This window comes from Pogona vitticeps, chromosome 5 (assembly GCF_051106095.1).
Source record: "Pogona vitticeps strain Pit_001003342236 chromosome 5, PviZW2.1, whole genome shotgun sequence".
In the NCBI taxonomy this organism is placed as follows: Eukaryota; Metazoa; Chordata; class Lepidosauria; order Squamata; family Agamidae; genus Pogona; species Pogona vitticeps.
In genome coordinates this window covers 46,898,163-46,910,022 of record NC_135787.1, presented here as the reverse complement: position 1 = coordinate 46,910,022, position 11,860 = coordinate 46,898,163, and the positions used below count along the sequence as shown (strand labels likewise).

Genomic DNA, 11,860 nt, shown 5'->3' with positions numbered 1-11,860 from the left:
TTTCTGTTTAAGAGTTCAGTTCTGAATGGACCTCAGTCTTTATTAGGAAATATAAGTTGATAAAGAGATCAGTTGGTGGCAGTGTGTTAAAGGGCGTGTTGAGATACTCGTGTGAGCTCTGTTTTTGGTGAAACAAGCAGGGGCCACAGGTAAATGTCACACCTTTTGACTTCCCTTGAGATGTATTTTATACAGCATTTTACAAAGGAAGCACTGTTTCAAAAGATTCTAGCTGGCTGCAGAAGGGGAAATACAAAGACAAAGGGATGTGCTATGTATTTTGTTCTACTGATGTATTTTTATCACTTGTGTAAAACATTGATGGAAACAATGATGACTTCAACATGCTTAAAGAAGCCAGCAGTGTGCCATGTACTACAATGTGGCATGTACTATGTGCATATTTGTGGTATGTGTAGTACTTTGTATTCTGGGGAGGGTAGAGGAAAAGAAAAGAGACTTCTTTTTTCCATTCAGCTGGAAAATGGTGTGTATGCCATCTCCTGAGATAGAAAGGAACGGAAGCACTTTACCTTTACTCTCCTACTGAGCTATAAGCTTTAAGGGTCAAAACTGGACAATATACTGTATATAGTATGAGTTGCGTAGTATTGCTCCCTCCAGGGGTGAAAGATAATTGTTTGTGAGAGCACATCATTTTCCTTATCTACCTTGCTTAGTTTGAAAATCTTATTGCTTACACATACAGTATGTCTCTTTAAAAAATCCTGCAGTGGGATGGAAAACATGTGAGTCATACAGAAGGAATGCAATTCCACTTAAGGTCTAATTCAAGCTTAAGAAGTGCCTTTCTTGGGCAGATCTAGCACACCTCTGCTTCTAGCAGGTCTCTGAATAGATCAACTGGGATCAATTCCTTCTCCACATGCAGATAAATCCCCCCTTCTTCACGCTGTAGCACCAAGATGGGTATCTTTGGTTCTCCATTTTGGTGTACTACTCCCAGAAGCCTCAGCCAGCATTATAATGCATTGTGGTCCAAAAATATAGAAGATAAAAAGTTCTCCTTTTAGTACCTTCCACAGCGCCCCAGCTAGTTGGCTGCAATGGGGAGTAATGGCTGTGTTTTCATAGATACTACATGGCATGTCAAGATGGATATGGCAGCACACAGACCAGACACTATGAATTTATTCAGGCTACAAAGAATAACTCCAGGGATCTCAAAAGAGTAGTAGTTTGTCTCATTCTCATTCATAGACTACTTCAGGGCATGCTGTCGTGCGAATTGTGCCTGTTATGGTCCTCTGATTGAGAGAGTAGCTATAGGAGAATGCAATCAGGAAATATCCCTGCACTGTAAGTTGTAGCTTGAAAGGTCCACACTGAGGCAAAACACTCCTGCTCAGCTAGAATGCTTGCCTGGGTCAAATTCCCCCTGCGGGGTCAAGAAACCAGCCAGTTAGGAAGACCTGTCAAAAAGGCACACAAGCACATCCAATGCACTGTCAAATGATGTGTCAGCATCTAGAAAGAAGCCAAACTGTCAGAGGAGATGAAAAAATAAATCAGACTCAAAAGAGACTCTTTGTAATGTCCCAGGTCTCCCTGTGATATGCCAACTTCACTCCCAAGACACATGAGTTTTTGCATTCATGCTTTCCCTCCATTGAATAATTCCCCTTAAGCTGAGAAATGAACCTATATACATTCCTACTTTAAACTGAGAGAGGTCTGATGCTGTGAAAGATGGAATCAAAACATTTTCTGACAGCACAAGCAGCTGAAGTCAATGTTACTTAGCAGTGTGACATTCTGCACACTGATAGGAAAAGCAATTATTTTTATTTAAATTTCTAGTACAAGCAATTATTTCGTTATTTAATTTTTTTGTTATTTAAATTTCTACTCCTGCAGTTTTATGCTGCAAAGAGCTGGCATGCTACAAGCCATTCTGTGCACTTTAATTACTTGTGTAGTTGCAAAGATATAAAAATAATTTTCAATAAAGCTTGCCTTTCCTACAAACTGATTTTGAGGCACTGTGTAAAGATGTCTTTATCCAGCAACTCTCAAGGAAAAAAAGTTGTACAGAAAAGAAAATTAAACTTTACAAAAATGATCATAATGTGAAGCAAGGGAGGGGATTAAAGCCTTCCATATTTTGTTCGTCTGTAGCTCAAGTAATCTTTGACCTTTAACTATACGTATTGGTAAATGGCACTCTGTGGCAATAGATTTCCCCCCTCATAGAGCATGGAATTCAGATTGGGAAGTATGTCTATATAATTAAAACCTAGTCATTTTTTAAAAATAAATAACTCAAGACTCTAGAGAACAAAATCTGGGATAACGTGATGGTTAAAATCTGGAGAACCCAACATGAGGTACATCAAGGGCCTGGAAAAGTTCCTTCTTATATTATAAAATTCCCAGAATTGCTTAGTACATTTATGAAAAGCAAAGTTTCCAAGCTCTGAATATAATTGTGGGAGTGGATTGGACAGTGGCTCGGGGATGGTGCTATGCAGGTGAAAAAACCCCAAAGTTGGGGCTTACTTTACCATCAGGCAGAGTAAGGCTGCAGACTTAGGCAGCAAATGCTAGGGGTAGACAGTCTTTCTCCAAAGTATTGGAAGTCAGAGTTGTATGGGGCCATATAATTTACTCTCTGCTTCCTTGGCAGAACCTTGAAAGGTTACTCCCAGAATCAGTTTTATTCCTCCAAGTTTTCTCCAGTCTCTGGGTTTAGACGTGGAATTTTAGTAGCATTCTGAGACCCCAATGAGTTATATGTACATTAAAACTGTTCCCATTGTTTTTGTGCAAACCAATGGATGTGTCACCTTTCACGAAACAGCTGATCTGCTTTGGAGGGTGTGTCAGGCCGGGGCTATGCAGAGTAAACACTGCCTCTTATGTGCAGCCTGAGTATAATCACTTATTTGTTCCTGCCAGTTTCCATAGGACGGATGCTCTGGCTGCCTTTGCAAGAATCTTCTTCCTTTTAGTTAATTATGAAGAATATGCCTTTACTGGGAAGACAAATAAAGAGAAAAATTATGGCTGATAATAACATAGTATTTTCTGTGAACAAGCCTTGCTGGGCATTTCTCATTATAATTCAGACTCCGTATTGCATTTTCGAAAGTGAAATAAATTGTATAAATCATATTGTTTTCACAGCTCTGTCGGCATTTTAACCACATCTGGAGGCAAGTGATTAGGATGTAGAAAGTGTTATTCGTGCAGTTTGATAAGGTTATTTTTGCTGAGCTAGTTTTTCAGGACTGTTTTAGGACTGGGGTTGCTGATACCCTAGGACAGCGTTTCCCAATCAAGTGCCCTCCAGAAGTCTTAGACTACAACCCCCAACACCCATAGAGAAAGCCAAGGAGGAATTCTTTTTCATGCATTACTTTAGACTGTATGAGTAATGAGACAAAATTAAGTTATTTTTTTTCCCTTGCAATAGCCATAACTGTAATTACTACTCTTCAGTGGATATGTAGCTGCTTGTTACTCTTTACTGGGCAGGGAGGATGGTCTGACCAATCACAGGTGAGGAAGAAGGAACATTTGGTACTGCTAGGCTCCAGCTCCACTGCCTTTCTTTGTGGAGGGTGCATTTTAGCCCCCCCCCCGGAACTAAGGAGGGGGAGGAGCGACAGTGGTAAGAGAGAGAGCAATGAAAGGCAAATGCATCAACACTTCCTTATCTTCTTGGAAGGCTTGGCTGTGTGTGTGTGTGTGTGTGTGTGTGTGTGTGTGTGTGTGTGTGTGTGTGTGTGTGTGTGTGTGAGAGAGAGAGAGAGAGAGAGAGAGAGAGAGAGAGAGAGAGAGAGAGAGAGAACACTGTACATGTGCACAAAAGAGCACAGGTACAAAAGAGAGAAAAAACAGTATGCAAGTGTGTGTGTGAGAGAGAGAGCACAGGAGAGAGACCATGCAAGAAAGAGAAAGAGAGAGATGGAGACGGAGGGAGAGTGCACAGATGAGAGAGAGAGAGAGAGAGAACACGTCACACTGAAAGAGAGAAAAGAGTGGAGAGAGAGACAGAGACATGTGGGCATCAGAACAGGCTCCCTTATACGCTTCCCCATTCACATTTGTTTGTTTGTTTGCTTGCTTGCTTGATGCCTTTCTCCCTATAGGAAACATAATTATACATTAAGATTACATAAGGTCCAAGGGGGAAAGCTGTCTCCTCCCACTCCTCCCCGTCATCCCTCCCCCACCAGTGAGTGTTGCTGCATGACAGAAGGAGGCACAGCACCTGGAAGGTCACTTTACTTCCTGGTAGGAAAGTTTGAGCTGGGGTCGCAGCGGAGGAGCAGTTGCTCATACAGTGGACCCTCTACTTATGGAATGAATCCATATTGGAACAGTGACTGCAGGTCGAAAAGTCTGTAGGTTGAGTCTCCATTGACCTACAATGCATTGAAAACAGATTAATCCCGCAACTGGCTGTTTTTGTTCCATTTTTGTTCCATTTTGATTTTTTTTCTGGTCTGTAGGTCGATTCTCCGGCTGCAAGTCGAATCTAAATTTTGCTGCCAGAGAAGTCTGTAACTCGAAAAGTCTGTAAGTCGAGGGTCCACTGTATTCGACCTCTTTCTTCTCCCAAATAGAAAAAGCAAGAGAGAAATAGAGAGCAGAAAAGAGAAAGAGATACAGAGAGGGAGTCTAGTACTTTGTATGCGGTGGTTGCTATCGAGGCTGGATTAACCAATGAACTGACTGATCTGAGAAGGTCCACTGTGGGGCTGCCCCAGAGTGAGACAGAATATTGCCTGGAAGTTAAATATTTGCAAGCTTGGAATCTGTGGCTTAGATGGGCACTGTGCTGGACTCCTAATACCTGTGCAGACAAAGTGATCTGGTTCAAGTGAGTTGCCAGGTCACTTAAACCAGGTGCCACCTGGAAGCCACTTCAGTTTTGTTAAGCAAGTTGAATTCCTGAAGTCAGCATTGGGATATGTGAAACCAGCAAAACCTGCAAAAAAATAAATTCCACATCAATCTATATAGTCTGTAATTAGTAGATAGCGTAGGAGGATCCATGTGCAAGGCCCTCTTACCCAGATTGTCCGTAGTATCTGCTATTCAAAGGTATGCTGTCTCTGACCATGAGCATCTCATTTAGGAGGACCTCCTATCATTCTGCTAGTCAACCTGCCATCCAACTCAATATGGATGTAATTTTAATACCTGATGCTTATCCTAGTCAACGTACTGAAGAAAATACAGGGGGGAAGGAGTTGTCCGGAAAGGCATTTTGTTACAACAGTTCAGTTTGTACACTAAATCAATGCTTACAAGAAATGCCTGTCTAGCCAGCTCAGTGTTTTCTTGATGTGTTGGATTACAAATCCTGCCTAATCTCCAGTAGGGTTATTTGTGGGGATGGGTTGTTGATGAGGGACCTGGAAGGAAAATGCCAAGGGAACCTTTGCTTCGTAATAAGTTTTTCCACCATATTTTCTATGTGAAATAAACAGAATTAGCCACTTGCAGGAACCAGTGAATGTTTTCATGCCTTTTCCACTGGCTGCACCAAGAAAGGTAAGAGTAATGCATCAGCAATGAGCAATGGAACAAGTTACTTCTACAGGTGGGGTAACAACAGCAGCATGTTACTGATCCAGAGCAGTGAGTAACAGAATAAATTCTTTTTAAAAAGTAATGTTCTGAGCTCAGTTCCCCAATATGATGAGAGGCTGCATAACAAAATGTCAGTCCAAACCAAACTGTAAGGGTTTAAATTAAGATACACACATGAGGTGACATTCCTAAGAGCAAAGTCTAAAGATCTGGGCTTGTAGAAAAGTAATTAGATGCAATTGGTGTACTCTAGCTCAAGGAAAGGGAACTTTTGGCTAGGGTTGCCATATTCCAGTTTACCAAATCTGGCAATAATATGCATACTAAATTGCATATTATGCAAATCGAGTAGCCTTCTTTTCATACTGTGCAAATGATGATATTATGTAAATCAAGCACATTAATTGTCACATTGCTTTTCTACCAATATGTCTCAGCTATGACATTGCTGCTGTTGGTAAAGTAATAGTGGCAGTGGTAATTTTCAATAATGAAAAATTTCCTGTCCTGCCCCTTGATTTGCTACATAAAACAACAGGACTTTGGTCAAAGTGTTCTGTAGTTGTTTTTTATTGGGAGAAAACTAAACAATAACATCTTGTTCATAGGAAGGCAGACTTGGAAAAACTTCAGCACCCTTCTTCCTGTCTCTCCCATGCAAATTTGTCAATAACAAATGAATTAAGGCTTGACTCTTATACACATTTATGTTGGAGTAAAGAGTAAATCCTATTAAACTCAGAATAGTTTACTTCTGAGTAGAACATATACAGATCTGAACTACACATGTATCTGTATTTATCTGTACAATTAATTGCCGTACTGTTGACCTTCTGGCCTGGATAACTCATGTGTCTCTAGATAGAGTGCTTTAGTTAAAAGAGAAAAAAGGAGGGGAGGGAAGCCTATTTATCTTCTGAGTCAATATGTTCAGTGGGAAAGCCAACATCTCTTGTTTTCCATGAAATTTCCAAAAATAGCCAGCCTGACATATTTTTTCCTAACGATTTTTGACATAGCCAAGGAACGTTCACATCTATGTGCCAAGTACGACGGATTGCTGATTAAGGAGCTTTCTGATTCCACAGTAGCAGGCAGAAGCCCTCCCATGGTGCTGTCTCTTTTTCCAAAATAATTGTCTCTTTGTTTTTGCCTAACTAGTACCCTCAATTAATAAAAATCATGTAATCTGTCTGGTATGTACTTTTATCATTATGATAAGAGCCACATAGTTTTAGACCATTTGCCTTTAAAATAGCCCCTTTGTACTAGGGTTACAAAGGCTCAGAGCCAAAATGATAACATGGTAGATACTTAAAATGAGGAAGTTGAAATTAGGGGCCTTTTACATGGGCACTGTTTAGGTGAGCTTGAGCCAAATATACTTCAGCGTGAATACAGTTTTGCTTCACTCTGACACACCAGTAAAAACATGATTTAGGCATAGCCCTTGAGACTTTTTCTTTGCTATATGCAAATCTGTGGTTAGTCAGGACACATCTAGATAGATATACGTATAACTCACTTATTTGGATTGCTTTTGTTGCTTTTTGGTTTGAATCAAATTACAGCATCCATATGTATTTTGACTCAGAGGAATCCATCCTGCCCATTTTTAGAGTTGTCCTGCTCCTTTTTGGCACAGCACTAGGGCTATAGATTTTTTTGGTACAATTTGGAGTGCTCCTATTTTTGTCCCATTCTGTGGCCCATGTGGATTGCTAGTTTGTGTGGAAATAAAGCCATGTACGTACGTACGTACGTACGTACGTACGTACGTACGTACATACATACATACATACATACATACATACATACATACATACATACATACATACATACATACATACATACATACTGCAACAGCGCTATTCTAGATAAATAAGCTACATTGGCATTATTATGTGTACCATGCTGTTTCACTGACAACACTGATCAGTGTGCTGTAAATGGAAGAATCGCTCAAGTAAGATATAAAGATTTTTGTTGTTATGTGCCATCAAGCTGCCCCCAATTTATGGCAGCCCCATTAATAAGCAACCTCCAAAATGTCCTATTCTCAACTGCCCTGCTCGGCTCTTGTAAGCTCAAGCCTGTGGCTTCCTTTAAAGATAAGAACTGTTTAAGTGTGAACAAGTCCACTCAAACTTCCCCCTTTCAATGTGGCCTTAGTTGCTATTTCTGGCCTATGTTCAGTACAGTGGTGCCTCAACTTATGACCATAATCCATTCCAGAAGATGGACATAACTCGAAATAGTAGTAAATCAAAGCACCATTTCCCATAGGAATTCATTGGAATGCGATTAATCTGTTCCAGAAGGGAGAAAAACCCAAAAAATAAAAATAAAACACTGCAAGCCCTATAGGAACACATCGGGGCCGGGGGGGGGAAATTACACCCCCCCCAAAAAAAACCCAATGCAAACCCTGTCAGAACACATCAGAGCCGGGGGGGGAAATTACCAAAACCAAAAAAACACAGCCAGCCCCATTGGGACGCGATGGGGCTGGGAAAAACAACACAAAAAGTAAATATACTTAGGAGCAGAAAGCACCTCCAGGCAATCTGAAGCCTTCTCATTCTAACCATTGGGGCAAAAGAGCTACAAAGAAGCAGCCTCTTCGCCTACCAAAGGTTAGCAAATTTGAATTCCCCGCCTTTTTCCAGTCGCAACTCGAAGCTCCGGCTGCAGGTTGAAGCAAAATTTTGTGGCCGGAACTGGTCGCAATTCAAAATGTTCGTATGTCAAGATATTCGTAAGTTGAGGCACCACTGTATTCTTATCAATTGTAACAAACATTTTTTTCTTGCATTGCCCTGCAAACGTCTGACATTTAACACAACAGTGCTTGAAAATGTGGCTGAGGCTGAGGTCATCAAGCAGACCCTTTGCAGCTGCTCCACCCCCATTTTGCAAATTGTGGGGCAAAGATGTGCACTGCTGTTGAGATAGCCTTTCTTTGTTCCAGTGTATTCTTTTTTCTTCGTTCTCTCACTCAACATAGTCTACTAAATTTTACTGAAATATGAAGACGCTATTAGGATTTAGTATGCATCTGCTTGTGCAAGGAGGCTTACTGTATGGACTTAGGGTGGCTTGGTCACATAATTAGCGGTCTGCAAGCCTCTCCAGGTCACAGCCATTTCTACTTATTTCCCATTCATGGAAAAGTTTTATTTCCTTTTTTCATGGGGATCTGGAAATGCACAGATAATAAATATTACACAGCCAGGGAGGGAGTGGGTTGGAATGCCTCCAAAAGAAAGTGTTGGCCCAATTAACATGCCCTTTACTCAGGTGCAGAGGGATTTTGGGGGACTTCCAGTCTGCAAGTATGGTTGCTCAGACATGAAGGTCTGCTGGAATCACTCCTCTGGAATGCTACGGTGAGTTCAGCAGCTAATGATATCCTCTCTGTAATGTGCAGTTTGGTCCTTAGGATGGTGGTGATGGTGGAAAGTTGCCCTTTGATTTGTTTACATGTTCCATTTCTGTAGGAGGCCATGCCCATAACTTCCACATACATAGAAGTTTCCACATACGTAGAAGCAAGCTTAACAGTGTTGCTTGCTCTGCACCGTTAAGCTAGCTGGCTGCTATGCTATCAGGTGGATTGACCTATGACAAGTATTCAAGAATGTCTACTCAGGCTCAGTGCATATCATGGTGATGGGATTGGTGCTGTAGGTATGATAAGAAATTTGCCTAAGATTATGTTCATAGCAAGTTCTTTGTTTCTCTCTAATAGCATTAAGAAACAGTAGTGGCATGATGCTATCATTCTTTAGCTAGGGGGCTGAGAAATGCCAACATGGGGACATCCTTCACAACATGGGATAAGCATTCAACTTTTCTTAGGGGGAGGACTCAAAACAGTGATTCTTACATCAATACCTCAATTATGGTGCAATTCTGCCTTCAAATGCCCCGAGATTCATTGTTTGTATTGACAATACAGTGGTTTATAGCAAGGGCAGGCAACAGGCGGTCTATGGACCATGTGCAGCCTACATGTACCCAAATGTGCCTCCCAGAACCCCTGGGTCCTCCAGCATTCCTTTATCTCCCCACAAGTGGTTTTTAAAGATGGAAAACAATCCCCCCCCCAAAAAATCTCTTGAGCCTTTCAGGGAATGTGAGGCAATTTTATCAGTTTTGAGGATCCATCTAGAATTCGGGGGGGGGGTGGTCTTATGTGCTACAAGTCAGAATTGACTCAGAGTGACCCTAATAGGGCTTTGAAGGTAAGTAAGATATTTAAGGACTGGTTTTACCAGTTGCACATCCCCAACATTTCCATGGCTGAGCAGGGATTCAAACCCAGGCCACCTGGGTTCTTCCTAATCAATTGCTCTATCCACTACACCAGAGGTCCCCAATCCCTGGTCAGTGGTCTGTGACCTGAGCCAGACCGGGCCGTGGAGACAGACCTCCCGCCCCACCCCTGCACACACTCATCCCCACACAATTGATTTGTGCTTGCATGTGCCCTCCAGCATGCCCATGCGAGCGCAGAGCCGCCATTGTTTGCGCATGCGCACAAGTAGGGGGGTGCCCCGCCTTCCCCAGCTGGTCTGTGGGGTGAAAAATGTTGGGAAGCCCTGAACTACACCACACTGGGTACCCAGTACCCTCCCAGCACCCCAGTTTTTAACAATTTGGGTATTAGAGGGACATTTTCTTTTCTTTAAAAAATGAATTTATGTAAGAAAGTGGGGCATCAAGGAGCAAGTGAAACCTTCCAAGGTCACTGGGTGGGCACGTACCAGCACCAGGCCTGTGGAGATTTGCCTCTCCTGGTCTGTAAACCTTGTCCAGAGATATCTACCATTATAGCTTCCCTTGCATTATGAGTGAAAATACAATCAAGACCTTGCTCAAATATATAAAAAAAGGATGTTTTGACTGCAGCTAGTACTGTATATCACTGCAGCTGATCTTGTAAGACTCATTTCTTAAAAACAATAATGGACACAAACTAACGTTGGGGGTAGTTTTTTGTTTGTTTTTGTCTTCCCTAAAATTGAATGGAACATTTGCCTGAGAGGGAAAGGGCAGCTGGAATGTTATGTCATAATAATTAACAATCAATGTTGCTTGGCATTAAGATCAAGGGCAAAAACTCTGGCTGCTGGCAAGAGAAATGACCCACAATTGTTGGCTAGTGGCAAAGACACATCACACGCTATAAAAACCCAAAACAGCAGAAAGGGATGAGGCCCTGTAATGATCTCAACGTAGTTTCCCCATCTAAATGTGGGACTCTTCTTGATTAAGCTGTCTGTTTGGTTTAATCCATTCTAATCACACAGAATGACTTTGCAGGCTCTGCCTGCGTTTGGAATAATCGGTGACTCACAGGGAACATGTGTTGCCAATGAGTGACAACCAGCATTCATTGCACATCATTGGTGTTAGTACTATACACACTCATGTTGGTCTTTTGCAGAAAAACAAGAACATCCCGAGGCATCTGAAAGATTTAACAAATGTGTTACAGAGCAGGCTTTCATGGACTATAGACAATGTAATCAGTTGCAAGAAGTATTAACAGTGGTTCCAAAACAGTGGATTGCAACTTCCAGAGATCCTGGCAAACACAGTTAGTAAGTGGTGAAGCCTTCTGGGAGTTTTGGGAACCACTGATTTAGAATTTCAGGTATATATAAAGAATTTGGTCATGGAGAAGAAATTGACAAAAGAAAGAAGCAGAAGCTGCCTTGTGCAGTGTTTAAATAACAACTACAACTATTACAGCTATGTCCACAATTAAAGCACAACGACGACACTTAATTTATAATTTATTTTATAAATATAATTTATTTTACAATTTCATTCCTATCCTTCCCTCTTCCAATCTTTTTGGGCTGGTGTACCTGCTCCCCATCCCACCTCATTTTTTCAAATCCACACAACCTTGTGAAAGTGTGGTAAAATGAGAGTGAACATGCCCCATGGTCACCCAGTGGGTTTTGGTGGTGATGGAAGCTTTGGAACTTGTTCATTCATACACCACCCCGGTTCTCTTGGATTTGAACCCAGTTATTGCATATTCTACTGTGCTGTTGCAGGAAAAGAGTTGAGAAGTCATGTTTCTCTCACAGAGCCTGGAAGAGTCACCAGTAGAGGAAGAACCACCCATCAAAATTCTTCCTGATGTAATACACATTGAAGGTGGACTTATTTTCAGGGGATGTTTTATTTTACATTCATGTCATCTTCTTCCGGTTGCTGTGCAATGCTGCACAATGGTGGAGAGTGGGGTTTAATTTAACTAGGGCTTATTTTGATG

The 11,860-nt window shown here is 41.6% G+C and overlaps 1 long non-coding RNA gene across 1 annotated transcript in view; it reads left to right on the top strand.

Annotated features, from left to right (window-relative positions):
- LOC110072804 (uncharacterized) overlaps positions 1-11,860 on the top strand; it is an 85,621-nt gene that overhangs the window by 58,483 nt on the left and 15,278 nt on the right. The window lies entirely within an intron of this gene.